Source organism: Camponotus floridanus, unplaced genomic scaffold (assembly GCF_003227725.1).
Source record: "Camponotus floridanus strain SB8 unplaced genomic scaffold, Cflo_v7.5 scaffold279, whole genome shotgun sequence".
Lineage (NCBI taxonomy): Eukaryota > Metazoa > Arthropoda > Insecta > Hymenoptera > Formicidae > Camponotus > Camponotus floridanus.
The window spans coordinates 187897-207943 of NW_020229413.1; the positions used below are offsets into that span (position 1 = coordinate 187897).

General features: G+C 31.2%; 1 pseudogene; it reads left to right on the plus strand.

Moving 5' to 3' along the window:
* Window positions 1-14775: 14775 nt before the first annotated feature.
* Window positions 14776-16339, plus strand: LOC112638271 (annotated as a pseudogene).
* Window positions 16340-20047: the final 3708 nt, after the last annotated feature.

Consider the following 20047-nt stretch of genomic DNA (forward strand, 5'->3'; position numbering starts at 1 on the left):
ACATCATTAGACACATTCGTCTGATCTAATTCTCTCAACCATCCAGGAATCCGACCGATTGTATGCGAACATGCCAAAGGCTGATTAAAATGTAATTTCTTAAACCTGGGATCCAAGATTGTCGAAATTGCTATAATAGAATTGTTTTCTATTTGTCCAAATCTCATCGAAATAGAGTTTTGAAGACGATCAACTAAAGAAAGTGCAGTTTGCGTTTTTAGGCTCTTGCGAAGTTTTTCATTTTTATTTTTCAAGCAATTGATTAACGGTATGATTACTAGCCGTAACGTATTGTTCCCCACATAGCTCCTTTGTAACTTTCTCAAGTGATTGTAATATTTCTACAATCTCGTTTGCCAATTGCAATTCAGATGCAGTCAACATGTCAGGTGAATCCGGCATACTTAATAAAATCGATCCAACTTCTTTTGAGAGCGAAATAAATCGTAGTAACATCGCGAAGGTTGAATTCCATCGTGTGTCAATACTTTGGATTAACCTCAGATAGGTAAGCTTTCGCAACGCATCAGCAGCAATAGTAGAGTGTTTAAAATAGGTGACAATTTTTTTAATCTTTGCACACAATATTTTTGCATCTTGAAAGTTCATTGTATCTTCAGCGACTAAATTTATTGAATGTGCAAAACAGGCAATATGTTTGGTAAACCCAAAGGTATCTTTAACCGCTTTTTTAATATTTGCTCCATTATCAGTTACGACAACAACTATTTTTTCATCATCGGCATGCCAGTCCTGTAAAATCATTCTCATCCATCTTCCTATAACTTCAGAAGTGTGTCGTTCTGTCATTTCCGTAACACCAATCGTTGTGGCTTGCAATTCTTCTTCAAATTCGTAATGAACAGTCATCCCTAAATAGCTGACAGTATTAAGTACATCGGTCCAGATATCTGCCGTTACCGAGAAATAATTCATTTTTTCTAATTTTTGTTTTTCACATGCTTTTAAGTACTCATATTTTTCTTCCAATCTTTTTGTGATTGACTTTCTTCCAGGTATAGAATAAAGAGGTGCAGTAGTTTTCATCAGGTTCCTGAATCCTTTATTATCTACTATCTGGAAAGGCATGTTGTCTTTGGCAATCATGAAAAGGATGGCATTAGTGATTTCTTCTGCTTTTATACCTCCTTCTAAAAAGATAAATATTATTTATTATATTTTATATATATAAACAACATAATAATTAAGTAACGAGCACTAAGAGCCTACAAACGCGGATAGCAATGCGTAAATTTTTACGAACATTAATTGTTCGCGAAAAATTTTTTTTTTTTTTTTTTTTTTAAGACATATGCACATATGCCAAGTTATAGATTCTCTTGGTTTGAGACTTCTATAACAACCCCTTTACCCCCCTGGAGAGATGTAGACAGGAAAAATATCGGGGCGAAGTCGCTGAATCGGGAATCGAACCCGAGTCTTTCGCTTGCCGGGCGACTGCTCTTACCACTGAGCTATTCAGCCCCACACCGATACTTCTCCTGTACGTTTTTATTAATCGGTGGAAATAATGAGAACACGATAATTAGCTCAACGTGTAGTTCTAAATAAATTGGTATATAATTCGGCTCTATGTATTTAAACAACATAATAATTAAGTAACGAGCACTAAGAGCCGCCTACAAACGCGGATGGCAATGCGTAAATTTTTACGAACATTAATTGTTCGCGAAAAATTATTTTTTTTTTTTTTTTAAGACATATGCACATATGCCAAGTTATAGATTCTCTTAGTTTGAGACTTCTATAACAACCCCTTTACCCCCCTGGAGAGATGTAGACAGGAAAAATATCGGGGCGAAGTCGCTGAATCGGGAATCGAACCCGAATCTTTCGCTTGCCGGGCGACTGCTCTTACCACTGAGCTATTCAGCCCCACACCGATACTTCTCCTGTACGTTTTTATTAATCGGTGGAAATAATGAGAACACGATAATTAGCTCAACGTGTAGTTCTAAATAAACTGGTACATAATTCGGCTCTATGTATTTAAACAACATAATAATTAAGTAACGAGCACTAAGAGCCTACAAACGCGGATGGCAATGCGTAAATTTTTACGAACATTAATTGTTCGCGAAAAATTTTTTTTTTTTTTTTTTTAAGACATATGCACATATGCCAAGTTATAGATTCTCTTGGTTTGAGACTTCTATAACAACCCCTTTACTTTATATATATGTTTATATCAATCTTATATATATATATATATATATATATATATATATATATATTATATCAATCTTATATATATATATATATATATATATATATATGTATATATCCAATCCCGGCAATCCGTTATATGTATATATAAATATTACCTTCAAATGATTTTATTTGCTTAAAAGCGTTATCGATTCTCGGTTGGTGTACTGATAGTTTATCTGAATAAGAAAATCTGCTTTCTGATTCCGACAAACTAGGTACTGGTGACGAAATAGGAGTTGCTAAATCAGATTCAGATAGGTCCATGAGCGTAAGCATAGAAGTAGATGCTGATGGCATTGATAATAATTTTAATTGCTTCTGAAAATATACAATAACAGTAAACAAATATGATGAAATAATCGAAGACTGCATGTAAATATTGTAAAATATGAATTTACCGAATTATTTGTTTTATCCGGATTAATGTTTTCATTATTGTCACTTTCTTCAAAATTTAGCTTCACTTCTTTATTTTCTGCGTGATTACGTTTTAAGTGATTGCTTAAATTAGTTGTACCACCACCTTTTCCGCCGGACTTCACTATTCTGTTACACATTTTGTATGTAGCATTACACTATCAGATTTTATAAAAAATTTCCAAACAAAAGATTGTTTTATTTTAGGCACTATAAAAATATGTTTTTATTTATTTATTTACATTTATTTTAAAAGCATACAAATAAAATGCAAACAATAAAAAAAATATTCTACTTGTGAAATAAAATAATGTAAATGAAAAGAAAAGAAGAAAGAAAAGAAAAATATAAATAAAAATTAGGTTAAGTAAAGTTATATTCAACATTTGGAAAAGTACATTTCAAGCATCAGCATGTATACCCACTTTTTGTACTATTTTAACACTAAGTCCATCACCAGTAACATTCAAATTATAACGTTTGTTGTTTTGGAAAACACAAGAGACGTTGCAAAAATGCTGTTAGAGAAAGGAAAGACAGGCAATAGCGTGTTATAAAATGAAAAAACCATAAAATATGAAAGTATTGTAATGCAGGTCAAACAAAAACATTTGTGCAATAAATGTTTATAATTTTGTACGTACCAATTTCTGTATTAATTATAATTTTTATTCGATTATCAAAACCTAACCTAGTTACAAGTTAGAGTAGAGCAAGATTACACGTGTCACCAGTTTTGAGTGGTGGCACGTGTAATCTTGCTCTACTCTAACTTGTAACTAGGCTAGGTTTTGATAATCGAATCAGAGCTTCTGCCTTCTGCATACAAGATGCGTGGCGAGAGACGACGTGATACGTAATAGCCAATCAGATTGCCGCGACACAATTTTTTATTGGCTATCGCATCGCTTCTCGCTACGCGTCCTGTGTGCAGAAAGCATTAGATTGTGTATACTCTATATTCTCGATAGTATAAAATAAATAGTAGATGTCGATGGGTAACAAAAAAGAAAGAAAAAGAAATTTTTTAACAAATCGGTTATTCTTCGATTCTTAGGGTAAAGAATCGATTCGCAAGAAAATCGAATAGCAAAGAATCGATTCAAAAAATCGATTTTTTCGCCAAAAGAATCGATCTTTTAATGAATCGAATCGGAATCGAACATCCCTAGTGCGGTGAGACGAAAGTTGACGAGACGCAGATGCAGGCGCATTCAGGGCTACCACGCGATGTATCAGCAGGTCCGTCCAATGTTAATATGATGGCTTAGATATCCAGGAGATTGTGAAGGCGGTGGTGCAAGTGTTGGAAAAAAGACAGAAAAGGACGAGTGACGTCACGATAGCCATGTAAGCATCGAGAGAACAATGGGAAAGACCTCTTGGTGGAAGTACGACGAGTGCAGATGGTAACGCGGGTTTGCAAAACTGGCATTAAGTCAAAATTCGCTACCAAATTAATACCAGTCTTTGAGGGTAAAGAAGAAGAAAATGTCGCAAAATGGCTGGAAAGAATTTCGAGTGTCGCACATCTTTATCATTTCAGCGACAAAGTCTTGGTGATGGCAGCGATGAGTCAGTTGAACAATAGAGCGCTGGAATGATATAATCGACAGACACTGGAAGAGGTGGCTTCCTGGGAAGAGTTCAAGTTTCGCATAAGACGACATTTCGAAATTAAAGAGACATACACTGCAACTTTGGCAAAGGTGAGTCGGATAATATGGAAGTCGCACAGTGAGAGATTCATCGACTATGCCGAGGAAAAGCTAATAAGGGAAGTGTCACAACTGTCCGGAACTGATTTGATTCTCCTTCAAATATGTTGTTAAATACACAAATCTAAAAGACACGTATTTTTTATATGTGCGTATTTTGAGTTTTAAGGGGTAAAACATCCTTTTGAAAAAAAACGGTATTTTTCTTTAGAATCGAATATCTGCTAAACTATAAGAGTTAAAGAAAAAAAAGTGCAACAAATTTTAATGACTTGAAGAGTACTTTAAAGTTATATGAACAAAATTTTTTTATTTTTTATTTTTTATTTTTTTTTTAGAAATCCCCACCATTTAACTTCTTTTTTCAAAATTACAAAAAAAGGAATCGTCCTCTAAAAGTAGTACAAAGTAAATTTAGAAGAGTTTCATCTGAACGTCAGTTAAGGCGATGGGAAGAACAAATACAATCAGGTGGAAGTCGTATAGAAAAATTATCTTACATCTCCAAATTTACACATGATAAATTTACTGCAGCTGTTGAATCAGGATTTATGGTTCATGATATTGATCTAAAAAGATGGGCTTTACAAGAAGCTCTCTTAAGAAGAAATAAGAAATTTAAATCCTATATTTAAGGCATCTCACAGTTGGATAGCAAGATTTAAGAAGTCTCACCGAATTGTTTCAAGAAAAGTTACAAAGTTTGTCACTAGAAGAACATTAGAAGATTCTACTGATTTGTAACAATCAGCTAATGATTTTCTGGGAAGAGTAAAACCTCTTATTGAACAGTTTGGATCTGAAAATATTTACAATTCAGATCAAAGTGGTTTCCAATTGGAAATTCATTCTAGAAGATCATTGTCTAACCAGAGAGAAAAGAAAATAGAACGTGTAATCCATATCATCAACAACCCATTCATATACGATAACCAATAATATCCTATAATGGCAATTTGTTGTCACCTTTATTTATTGTATTAAAAGAAACTAATGATAAATTTGGATCAAGAATAAAAGAAAATTTGTTTAAACCAGAAAATGTTATTGAAAAAGTATTGAAATCTGATAAAATGACATCAGGTATTTTCCTTTTATAATTACTTCCTTTAACAAACTTATTTCATTTAATAATTTAATAAGAGTCATAAAAAACTATTAAATTAACATTTATATTTTTTACAGACTATTTTAGAATGTGGTTAGAAGAAGGCCTTCGGCACCCCCTCCCGCACCCCCCGCGTGCATGTGTGTGTGTGTACACATACATTTGATATTTTTTAATTGTATTAAATTGTATTAAACTCTTAGCGACATGGAAGTCACAACGAGCAAATGTAAACAAAAAAATATAAATACAGAACGAAAATATAATATCAAACCGTGTTGAGCAAATCTAAACAAAAAATGTGAGCACATAAATAGGATATAATGAAAAAATGACATGAAATTATGAAACCTCAAAATTGCATATCTCAGGAACGAAAAGAGAGCGTCACAAAATGCAAACGGTGTATTACTTAGAAATGTATCCTCTACAACATATATGAAAATAAAAATTTTTCGAACTGTGTGACGTAAAGTAAATATTTACCCACTTTAGTTTTGATGACACTTCAACAAAATGTAATATCGAAGATTGTAATAATATAGCTGTAGTAAGATGTTCTTGGTGCAAGAAGTCATTGCTTGAAACATTTTTTTGTCGAATATCATTATTGTAATGTGTATAATGAGTGAATAATATAAAATACAAATATATTTTCTTTTAAATCTAAATATGTACAATATATAGTTATAAATACATAGAAAACATAAATAAAAATTATACATAAACATTTTTTATATATCTCATTGTTCGACAGTAATTACTTACGCATATAGCACGAATGAGCGTATATACGGGAGCGTTTATAACTAATTTTCGAAAATGATATTTCGTAAAATAACTTTATTACACATGGTTGAATTCGGAAAAAAATAAGCTTTAAATTAGGTAGAAAAATTTTAATTTTGAAAAAAAAATTAAGTGGTGGGGGTTTCTAAAAAAAAATAAAAAATAAAAAAATTTTGTTCATATAACTTTAAAGTACTCTTCAAGCCATTAAAATTTATTGCACTTTTTTTCTTTAACTCTTATAGTTTAGCAAATATTCGATTCTAAAGAAAAATACCGTTTTTTCTTCAAAGGGATGTTTCACTCCTTAAAACTTAAAATCCGCACATATAAGAAAATACGTGTCTTTTAGATTTGTGTATTTAACAACATATTTGAAGGATAATCAAATCGGTGCCGGACAGTTATGACACTTCCCTTGTGAGTCTGATGCAGTCGCTTTCCCTTTCGGAGAAGAAGCTCGAGTTGCTGGCGGATGGTGTAAGAGATTCAATATTGAGAAAAATGATATTAAGTATGTGGATCACAAATATATCGGACTTTCTAGAACACGTAAGAGAAAAACGGAAGATACGGTAGGACATAAATACAATAACAATTCGCGTTTTGGAATCCAAGGTCGTCAAGTAGAGAACAATTACCATCAGTATCGGACAAAGTTTGTTTTCATTGTAATAAAGTTTGTTTTCATTGTAAGCGACCGGGGCATATTTCCAAGGAGTGTAAGCAGAAGAAGCTTACATGTTTTCATTGCGGCCAAGAAGGGCATATCAGTCTTCGTGTCCAAAGAGAGGAGCAAGCGGAAAAAACAACAATGAATCATCTGATCGAACTAAAGGACGAGGACAACGAAACATCAGTAATATAACCGAAGATATTTGTATGACAGAACTTGATGATAAAGACAATGAGTGCGTGCGAATATATAATACAGATAAACCAGAAATGGCTATAAAAGCGCTGATAGATACAGGCAGCCCAGTAAATATTGTTCGTTATTCTGTATATTTAAAATATTTTTCTTCTAAAGATTTATATAAAAGTAAAAGTAGCATAAAATTAAAAGGAGTAAACGATAATGATAATGGTTTTAGATAAAATAGACAGTCAAATAATGATTAAAGAAAATAATAAAACTTTTGACATTGCACTATGGATAGACGATAAGATTATGAGATATAATCTTTTATTAGATAGAGAATTTTTTAATAAATCAGGAGTAAAGCTAATATATGGAGACGGTAAATATTATTTGGAAAATAGAAAACCAAAGGATTATTGAAAAAATTATATTTGACCAAACTAGCCAGAAATTTCCTTTATTTAATATTAATACTAAAATAGAAAACCAATTAAAGATAATTTAATACATGAAATTTTCGCTACTATTGATGTGGCAGAAGAGCAAAATAAATATAATATAATTGAGGATATTGACAATATCCTCAATTATATCTTGGACAAATCGTAAAGATCTCTTGCAAATATTTCGGGAAGTAGAAGAACTAGAAACAGAACCTGTAAAAGATGATTATTGCGCTAGAGTTCACTTAAAAGATAACTGCATTTTTCGTAATGCCCCTAGAAGAATGTCTGTACTGGAAAAAAATGAGTTAGAGGAAATAATTAATGATTTGTTAAAAAGAAAAATAATTAAACATAGCGTTTCTTCGTACTGTGCGCGAGTGATCCTTGTATTAAAGCGTAAGGGGAAAAAAAGAATTTGTGTAGATTTGCGTCCATTGAATCAGCGTATACATGTGCAAAAGTATCCGTTTTCGATCATTGAGAATCAATTAGATAAATTATACAGTAAAACAGTATTCACGAAATTAGATTTGAAAGATGGATTTCACCAAATATCAATACATTCTAAGGATACTAAATGTTTTTCTTTTGCTACTCCATCGAGTCAATATTTTTAAAATTATCTTTTGGTTTTTCTGAAGCGCCAGTTGAATTTCAGAAGCGTATTCTTATTATTTTTAAAGATTTAATTCGTAACAATAAAATATTAATCTATATGAACGATTTATTGATAGCAATTGAAAATGTACAAGAAAATCTTCAGATTTTGAAGAAAGTATTAATTATTGTTAAAAAATATTTTCTTGAGCTTAATTTATCGAAATGTTTGTTTTTGAAATCGGAAATTGAATACTTAGGTTATTTAGTGACGGGAAAGGGTATCACTTTGTGTAAGCGGCATGTACAGGCAATACTCGATTACTCTTTGCCAAGGAAGGCTAAAGAATTGCAAAGTTTTTTGGGCTTAAGTAATTATTTTCGTAAATTTATACAAAATTATGCGTTAAAAACTAAACCGTTGCAGGGATTATTAAAGAAAGATACTACTTATAATTTTGATAACGAATGTAAGAAATATTTGCAAATTTGAAGAAAGAATTGTCTTCCCCCCGGTATTGTGTATTTATAATCTGATAGTATTAATAGAATTGCGTACCGACGCGAGCAGTCATGGATTCGGAGCAATATTGCTGCAAAGGCAAGCTGATAATTATTATGGGCCTGTAGCGTATTTTAGTAAGACTTCCACCGATGCGGAAAAAAATTATCATAGTTTTGAATTCGAAACATTGGCGATTGTTAGAGCGGTAGAACGATTTCATGTAGCATTTCATTTGCAGAGAATTCCATTTAAAGTAGTAATCGATTGCAATTCTTTGGTTTTGACTATGAAAAAAATAAATATTAAGCCGCGTATTGCTCGTTGGAGTTTAATTCTCCAAAATTAATCAATTTGAATTAGTACATCGCGCTTATAAAAGAATGCTTCATGTGGACTGTCTTAGCAGAAATATAATGATGGTTAACACAATTTCAGTAGAAGATGAATTAATATACAAACAGTTAATGGATACAAAACTTAAAGAAATTGCAATTAATTTAGAAACTAAAGAAAATAAGTATTTTACTTTAATTAATGGTATGGTTTTTCGAAATCATCATGATAAACAGTTATTTGTCGTACCGGAAAATATGATTAATAATGTCATTCGTATTTATCATGACGATATGGGTCACGTTGGTACGATAAAACTGTGTACGGCATAACAGAACATTACTGGTTTCTTTGTCTTAAAGGTCGTGTCCGACAATATATAGAAAATTGTGTTCAATGTTTGAGCTACTCTATTACTGCGGGTAAAACTGAGGGAAAAATGGAAATTTTTGACAGAGGTACTACTCCGATGTATAGTTTATACATATTGACTTTTTCGGATCTTTGGAAGAAATTGCGGATAAATTTAGACATATATTAGTTGCTGTGAATGACTACACAAAATATGTTTGGTTATATCCTTGTAAAACGACGGCTTCAGACGAAGCTATAGAATGTTTGACATCTCTTTTCAATTTGTTTGGTTTTCCCGAAAAATTAATTAGCGATCGAGGAACAGCGTTTACATCTAGAACTTCGAAAATGTTGGTAGAGAAAATGGAATTACACATAATCTGACTGCGGTAGCATCCCCTTGGGCGAATGGACAGGTGGAACATATAAATAGATTTTTTAAATCCACCGTAGCGAAAATATGCGAAGAACCGGCTAATTGGAAGGCAAAATTAGGAAAAGCGCAATTCGTTCTAAATAATACGCTGCATAAATCTGTAAATACTATATAATCTATACTACTACTAGTAAATTATTACTCGGCTATGAGCAAAAACATAAGAACGATAAGGAAACTATGTAAACTAATTGAGAATTTGACTGCGATAAATTGTAATATCGAACAGGAGCGTAAACAAATAAGAGACGCGGCACAGCTAGTGAATAGAACTGTGCAAGAATATAGACTGTGCAAGAATATAATAAAATTAAATACCATCAGTGTCATACCCGGTAAAAAATTTTTCATATACTCGTATAATTAAACAAAACTGATTATATCTAGTTATACAAACTTATATATCAATTTTGACCATATAAAAATAGATATGCTTATGTATAAATGGATATGAATATATTTATATATTATTATATAAAGATATATTTTTATAAGTCCGGGAAAAAAAGTCCATATAAAATTGACCATATATGGATTTTGTCAATATCATTTAATTATGTTTTGCCAAATATAGTCATATATGATATCATATATGAATAAATATTAAACCATATATAAATAAATATTCTGAACCCCAATAAGGAATCCAGCTTGGAAACTGATAAACAGTGATGTCAAAGAGGATGTGGCTCACATGCACATAGAGAACATATGTGTGAGCAGCGTCCTCTCTTTCGCACTAAGGGAAAAAAGACTAAGGGAAAGACTGCTAAGGGAAAAAAATATACTTTAAATCTTACGTTAATACAAGTTTTTTATATACATTTCATGATAAATATTGAATACGAGAAAAATTAAGAATGGTGTCGCCGCGTAGCGGCAAATGAAGAAACATGTCGCTCACACGAAAATCGAGTTGCGGCGTAGAAGTCGTCAATTCAGAATATATTCTTTAAGAATTTACAATTTTTTCAGTATATTTTTTCAGTGTACCACTTAGCTGCTTCTATAATAATATACATTTAACTGTTGTTTTTAAATACTGCATAATAATTAATTAAATATATAATGCAAGATATAATTTTTAGGAAAAATTATATTTGTCTATATAAAAAAAGATAAAATCATATATAATCTTAAATGATTATATATAATATCATATATGATTTATATCAAAGCGTACATGAAACTAATCTTTGCTTTGGTTTTATACATGCTTAGATATGATATCAGTATCTAATTATGTCTGATTGTACAAAAATAACGTGAAGTATCTAATATCATTTTTTATGATCAGAAATGGTCAGAGATGGACATTATATTTAAGCATATACAAAAACGTATGCTCTGATAAAATCATATGTGATATTATATATAATTATATAAGACTATATATAATTTTACTTTTTTTATATAAATAGACATGGACTTTTTTTCCCGGGGATCATTAAACACGAAACAAAATGTTTCACCTATCCGTTGTTCATGAGTGCATTGAGGGAAAGATACATATACATTTCGATCAAAATTTCTCGTTTATATAGAATCGAAATTATATAATACAATTATGTATCTGAATGTATCTGATTGTATCTGAACTATATTTGTTACTTATACAGTCTTGCGTCATATATATTTATATATGACGCAAGACTTACATATAATTATATATTAAACTAACAGAAATCCGTGTATAATTATACATAAAACATTGTGAATATTATATACAAGTAAAATGCGCACTTATATATAATTATATGTAAGAGTTATTGCACTTATATATAAATATAATGTCCTGTACTCTATTATTTATAATTATACATATTTTTGCACAATTATATATGGTTTTGTACAATTATATTCAATTCTGCATGAATATACATGAAAAATTTTTTACCGGATAAGAACCGACAACATATGCAGAAGGAGATTTCGTTCTAATTAAAGTTCTATAGTAAAAGCCAGGTGTAAATTTAAAATTAATAACGGCCCAAGTTTAAAGGGCCATATCAAATTAAAAAAATATTTAAAAAAACCGATTTATAGTTATCGATATTCCTGGATAGAATCCCAAACAGCACACAGATATCTATAAAATATTCTACAAATATCCTTCAAGAATATTGAAAATATCCATAAAATGTCCGTTTTATGTTCCTCAAATATACAGTGAATATCCATAGCATATCCAAATATGAAATTGGTGGACATAATTTAATCCCTGATGTGTCTAAAAGATATCCAATAGACGTCTAATGGATATAAATTAGTAATAACAGATATACAAAACGGACTTTATATGGACATAATAAGGAGATGAAAAATTACATACAAAATTTGAATTTACATATTAAAAAGATGAAATATATTTTTTTTTAAGCAATACATTTATTAAAGAAAATTTATATCACATACATATACATTAATGCAATATCACATATTATTTAAATGTACTTTTATTGCACAAAACGATTATAAAACAGATAATTAAAAAAATGTGTACTATATGTGTGAAAGAAAAACAATCTTTATGATCTAAACATACCATAATTTTTAAACGAAACATATATATTTCAATCCCTAAATAATAATATAATTTATCTATTTCATATAAAATTTTACATAAAAATTTTGTATAAAAATTTTATTTATAATTTATACTTGCATATTGCACTTTACATCTTAAATAGATAATGAAAAATTATTTTCGTTTATTCGCCGGACATTTACTTGTCCGACTTATAAAATCAATTTAATATCCGAAACCTGTGCTTTTAGATCAGAAATTAAATTGAACAACAAATTTTTAATCTTATTTGTTACCTTTTGCAAACTTTATATAATTCTCATAACTGAAACTTAAATACGAGAAAGATAGCGCATCGCACGTCGCGTAGCGCTACACGAACGAACTAATACATGTTTGTGTGCTCGCGAAAAACTTTGACCTTCAAGACCGGACATCTTGTGAACGTCCAATATTGACCGTTAATGGATATCTTAAATCGGATATACGATGGACGTTTATTTTGTCCATGGACGTGCGGACATAAAAATGGACATAAAATGGACATAAAATGAATGTCCATAGAATGTCTTGTGCTGGATAGTAACGAAGCGATACAGTGCGATTTTGATTTATATAGATAAATTGTTAAATAAAAGTCTGTCAATTAGTGGTCATTCTATGATTAAAATTCGGAGCGCCTTTACAAAATTTTAAAAGTTTTTTTATGGTATCGATGTACTAACTAATCACATTAATAATAAAATAATCAGTTCACGACTGAAATATGACGTCAAAATAATGTTATATCAAGACGTCAATATAAAGTTATGTAACAAATCAGTCATTTTGACGACAGATGACTAAAAATGACTAGTTTGGAACGTCAAAATGACGTGTGCTTGCTACCTGAGTATGTATAATTTTTATTTTAAAAATATATAAATATATTTTTTAACTTTGAAACAATAAAATATTTATTTATACAGGGTGTCAGGGAATTTTTTATCTTTACGAAGTAAGGAGGTAGATTGGCTCAAATTAAGAAGGAAGAGAGGACCTCTATTGTTTTGTGATTGTCGCAATAATTAACGAAAAATTAAATAAAGAAGATCGGCCAATGCGCGTGGCTAGAAGCACACGACGGCGAAGGTGGTCTGACTGTAACATAATGGCGACGCGCGGCGAAGCGGTGATTGGAGAAGGGAGGAGCCTTCGCCACGCACTTACTCATCGCTCCTGTACAAAATAATGAAAGGAATCAATTGGTGTAAAGAAAACACAATTGTTTCCAAGAAAAAATATGTAATTGTTAATTGCAAATTAAATATGTACATAAAAATATTAAGGTAAGATAATAGAAAAATGAATATTTTATTAGATCTTTTATGATTTATGTAAAATTAAGAATTAAGAAATTACTTAAAGTCTCGTAACTCGAAAAGTATTCAATGAAGAAATACTTTATTATAATGTTTTGGAAAGCTTTCGAAGTAAGCTACAAATATGCAATGAAAAATAAGGGATTCTATTTAAAAAAGTTGATCTTGCCCTGACCTTGGCGACGCCATTCAATGTCAAAAGGATGTTAAGATGGACAGTTAAATATCTTTTTAATCCTTACAACTTTTGTCTAAAGCGTTATGTTCCAAATGCATTCTATACGAGATATTCGACTGTATCCAGACTTTTTACCCTGTATATGTATACTATATTATTACACATACACCACAGAATATTGCAGCAATATTATTAATATTGTTGTAATATTGCAGTAACATTGCCGTAATATCACTGTAATATCGCCGTACTACTGCAATGTTCTGTTCTGTATGGGTATAATTGTAATTAGTATATAAATTGTACTTTAATTACATATATTAATTATATAAACCACGTAGCAAGCACATGTCATTTTGACGTTTCAAATTGGTCATTAAATGATTATTCTTGACGTCACGAATTGACGTTTTTCCGACGTAAAAGTGACGGTCTAGAGTGCGTTCGGGGAACGCACTTTTGATGTTATGAGGGCGCTAAAGCCGTTCGTGGAACCGCTTTGTAGCGCTAACAAAATGGTGATGACGTCATTGTTTGTACGTTATGACGTCATCATTTCCGCAACTCATGCTCATGATCTTGAGGTGAGGCACGGTATGCTTATAGCGTTCATAGCATTTAAATACGTTTCTCGAATGCTATGTACTATGCTGTGCACCAGGTTCCTCTGCACCAATATTAAATAGAAAATAAAAATGGATAATTTAATCCCTTTACGGGTGCGTTCGAGGAAACGTTATTAGCGCTACGAAACGCCAATGCTAATAGTGCCGTTCTGGGAGTTATTGTGGAGCTCACGGCTATAAGCTCCTAGAACGTACTTTTTATGTTTTGTGAGCGTTAACATAACATGGATAACAACGGATAAGTAAATATTGACGAAAACATGAATATTGACCTACCTAAAGCGCAACGGATTGCAATTTTACGTGGAATTACAACAATTTTAATGGACATTATTGATTTTTCTTCATCATTAGAAAATGAAGAAAGTGAAGATGAAGTAGAACATGTCATGCAATTAATGGAAAAAAGAAAGAAGTTGCCAAGATTGGAAAATTATGTTGAAAACGTTGTGTTTGCTTATAATAATCAACAGTTTAAGTCACATTTCAGGTTATTTAAAAATTTTGTGAATTGTACATTTTCTATTACATAAATTATGCACAACACACACACACACACACACACACACACACACACACACACACAATCTCAATTGTTTTGTATGCATTTATAAATTTGTTAAGGTTTATTTGTCTTGTGTTTTTATTTTATGATGCAGAATATCTAGAGGCACATTCGAGTATGTACTTGGTATTATTGCCCTAAAATTAAAAAAACACGTATAGGGCTGCCAATGATTTCTCCTGAAAAGCAATTTTTAATTGCAATATGGCGCATGGCAACTCCTGATTCTTATAGGTAAATGTTGTTCATAAAATTAATATTTTTGAGTATTTATATTAAAGTAGTTTTTGTCTACAGTCGCCAATTTGTCTTTTAGATCCATATGTGAAAAATTTGACGTCGGTCGAGCTACTGCTCTCAGTGCTACACGAAGAGTTATAAAAGCATCATTATATGATTTAGCACCAAATATCATCAAATGGCTATCAGGCAATAATATCAATGAAGTTTGGACTGAATTCGAAGCTGTTAGGTTGGTTTCTCAAAAGTTATCGGTGCTATAGACGGCACTCACATTAATATTCCAGCTCCTCGTATTTACCCAGCATCATATGTGAATCGTAAAGGACATCATTCCATTCAACTGTAGGTATGTCATGTTTGTTGCGACATGCAAATATTACTACTTATTACAAATTTAAACAAATGTAAGTTTTATCTGCATTAAAATATAATGATTAATGTAAGTTTTTCTGATTTTCAGGCAGTGTGTAATCATAAAACACACTTTCTTCATTGTTTCGCAGGTCATCCAGGATCTGTTCATGACCAACGAGTTTTCCGTTTATCAGAATTGCAAGAATGGTTAGGAAATCCAGAAAAATTTCCGGATGATTATCACATTCTCGGAGATGCTGCGTATAAATTACATCAAAATCTCATTGTTCCTTATCGTGACAATGGGCATCTCACTCCTAGACAAAAAAATTTTAATTTCTGTCATTCCTCTGCCAGAGTAGCGATAGAAAGGGCCTTTGGATTTATGAAGACAAGTTTTCGTAGTCTACGGACTGTTCTTGCAATGGATAGAGTTGATTTGATCCCAATGTTTATAATAGCATGTTGTGTCATGCATAATATTTGTTTGTTAAGAGGGGATGAAATTGAGCTTAATGAAATAAATGAAACAAAAAACAATAATCTGCATCAAAATGTTGCATCATTCGAACAAGCAGGTGTTGCTAAAAGAAATTTAATATGTGAAAGACTTCCTATGCGATGCGTTTAGAAAATAAGTGCAACTTTGTGATAAATGGTTTATATACAGATAATTATAAATGTATGTAGCGGTTATGAATTGTTTTGGAAATAATTATTCTATTAAATGTTTATAAAATATATTTATTTACTTCTTCGTTCTAGTATTTACAGGAATAAAGATATTGTATCTTATTAGCTACTTTCTATAACAGAAATAAAAATATTATTTTATTTTTCATAACAAATAAAAATACCTAATCTTTTATTATAAGTCTTATTTCACTTATTTTACTTTTCATAACAAATATATCTTAACTTTTTTCATAAAAATAAGAGTCATATTTTACTTATCTTACTTTTTGTAACAAACATTAAATTTTTTTATTAGAACAACATTTTATTTGTCTTATCTGTTTCATTATAAAAATAAAATTATTTGCTTATTTTTCATTACAGAACACAAACATTACATTACTTTTCATCACAGAAATAAAATTATCTTACTTTTAATCATTTAATAAAAATAAAGATATTATCTTAAGATCTTATCTTATTTTAATTTTCATAAAAAAATATCTTTTTTTATCAAAAAAGCATCTTGCATTTTTAAAGTACTCATTTCTATCACAGCATTGATTCCTTACATCACAGAATTAACTTCATAGTGTGCTTCCATTTTTCTACTAACAAAATCAAATTCATTGTATAAAATTTAATTTTAGAACAATCAGTCCGAAAGTAAAAATTAATAATTTAAGAGAACCTTACTTGCAATTTATCAATTGCTTATTTAAAGCTTTTAATACTCGCTGATCCATTGTTTGTTGATGACGCCTTGATTTATTTTCTTCAGTCATTTTTCGACCATCTTCAGCCATCTTTCGACTTTTTAATATAACTTCCGCAATTTCAGTATTTTTTCTTTTGCGTGAGTTTAAAGAGCCAACAGCGGTGTCATAATTATCGAGCGAAGAGGCGTCGCTTTCACTTTCTGTACAAGCTCGATTTGTGGATGAAGCCAGAGCAACGGGATTCATAAACGGTTTCTCTCCTAATAAAGATTCCATCATCTCAGTGTAAAGCCAAGATGGTGGATTATTGCCTGATTTGGAATTATGGTCTTTGATGGATTTGAATGTTCTCTTCATGCTATTAAATTTGCTTTGGCACTGCGGACCAGTAACATTGTGTCCATGGTTACAAAGAATATCACTTATTGCATTCCACACTCGTTTTTGCGACATCTTGCCTGTAAAAAAAACAATAAATCTGTGAGAAAGCTAAAGATCATGCACAAATCATTATAACAAATAATCTAATATAATTTTCTTATCTGATATAACATCTTCTTCTCGCTTTCTATATTCCTCAATGAGGAGGAGAATGGCCCGGTGTGACCATTTAAAAGCTGAATCTTCTGATTCAGGAGTTTCGGCATCAGGAGCATTTCCTAACTGAGCAACTCCTGTTGATGTCATTGAGACTATGGATGCCAAATTTGATGGTTCTGGTTCCCTTTTGCTTTTTTTTAATGAAGACAAAATTTTATAAGCAAAAACACTATCTAAAAAATGTAAAAAAATGAAAGTATTAGTGAAAAAATAGAAACACAATGTATTTTATAAGACTGTACTTGCATCACTCTTATTTTATATAAATTTCTATTTCTACATTAGGTTTGTTGTTTATAGCTGAACTAGTATAGCTATGAAAAACCGACTTATTATATTAATATTATTTTATTAATAATAATATGAATTTTCAATAATATAATTTATAATGTAATTATAAATATAATTATATAATTATAAATAACACTGATAACCTCTCATTACTTACCGATTTTTATTTTTCGCGCATCTTCTTCTGAAACATACGTTTCATATATTTCACCTGTGCACCAGGTTTCTCTGCACCAATATTAAATAAAAAATAATATTGCCTGTTTCGGCATCTCGGTGTTTTTTCTTTCACAGCATGCTTCTATACTCTAAAATGTTTATTGAAAAGGCAGAAGATGTAACAATCAAAAAATCATTTTTCTTCTATATTTTTACTTTCTTCATGAAACGAAATTTCGATTGATGTTTAAATTATACTCTCCCCATTCTTTAAAGCACACTCATTTAAAAATTACTAATATAAAAATAAAGATAAAGTAAGCAAAATTTAATAAGAAAAATAATTAAATCTTTTTTTTATTTTAAGTGAATAAACTTCTATCTATTATTTTTGGCTTTTTTCCAGCCTGAAAGAGCTGGTATGTTTTTGCGAGGAAATTTACCGGATATGACTCTTCGCACGTTTACGAGATTGCAAAGTCGCTTTGGCCTTTTTACGGGCGACAAGTTGTCCCTGAAATCTCGGGCGGCATCACCAAGAGATTCGCTGAAAGACTTCACGCACGAATGTTCGATTATGTTTCTTCCGCCGGACCACCGATCCGGATTTTCGGTTCCCGTGAAGTTTCTCGCGTGCAGCGACACGGATCAAAGCGTGAAACTGGGATTACAAGCGGGAATCGAGCCGACTCACGAAGATCGCGTCGCGACAGGTGCTTCTTGGGAGCCGCCACAGGTGAACTTGCATGATAATGTACCGGAAGCCGAGGAATCGATGCTCATCAGTAATCTTCATTAAGCAACTAATAACATTGTACGCGAATGCGTGCGTACCTCTATACATCAATCTGTGCGAATCTTACACGCGTCTGAGAGTTCCCTATACACATTTTATTCCGTTAACTCTTGATAAAGTTACTATTGTGTACAATTTTTTTTTATAATTATAATTCGACGAATTATCTGAATACATGGAAAATGATAATAAAATATTTTACGCAAGCTTCATCACTTCCTTTTGACTGCTAGGGTCCGCGGCCAATTAACGCTAATTACACACGTTTTATCGCAGATTATTTCAAAACTGTGTACAATTTAATTATCAACCGTATCCTTGCATTTATGTGTTAAGAGAGTTCGTACAATTTGCAGCATCTTCTTCTCTTTCAAGAGCCAAAAACTAAATAAAACATCGATTAAATACACCAATTACATAAAATCGATTTAATAAACATCGGACTGATTTGATTTGTTCAATCCACTCCGCATATAAACGATTATACAAATGCATCCCTAAGAGCGTTTTAATTGTCACGTGCATGAGAAAATCGCGGCATGCATACGCGTATACGCATTCTGCACGCGACGTACATTCTTGCACGACGCAGTGACCTATTGTTCTCGCGTTGTTACGCAAGCTTCATCACTTCCTTTTGACTGCTAGGGTCCGCGGCCAATTAACGCTAATTATTGAGAACTATTAATTCGCGGACGCGCGAGTACGCCGAACTTAACCCTCCTTCCTCCCTCCGGAGGTCGTATTATAATTTATTTGTTTGATAAACCGGAAGCTTGCAAATTCCTCGAGTATACCGCCTACATAAGAATGCAAGTGCTCATTAATTTGCCTCGATCCAATGTGCGTTATAATCTGATATACATATGCTTTATAATATTTTTCTTCAGTAAAAGAAAGCATGTAAAAATAAAATGGACGTGATTTATGATAAATTTCAGAAAAATATAAATCAAGTTCAAAATCAAGTTACATAAAAAAACTTTTTAATTAAAAAAAATATTAAAAATATCTTATTTTATTTATATTATATAATTTTATTTACTCTATTCTTTGAGTTTATCAGAAATAATATTAGCATTAAATAAAACATCGCTTTAATAAATCTTATCTCTTATTGTCTAGTATTCAAATGCCTTTCTATGCGTGTTCTATA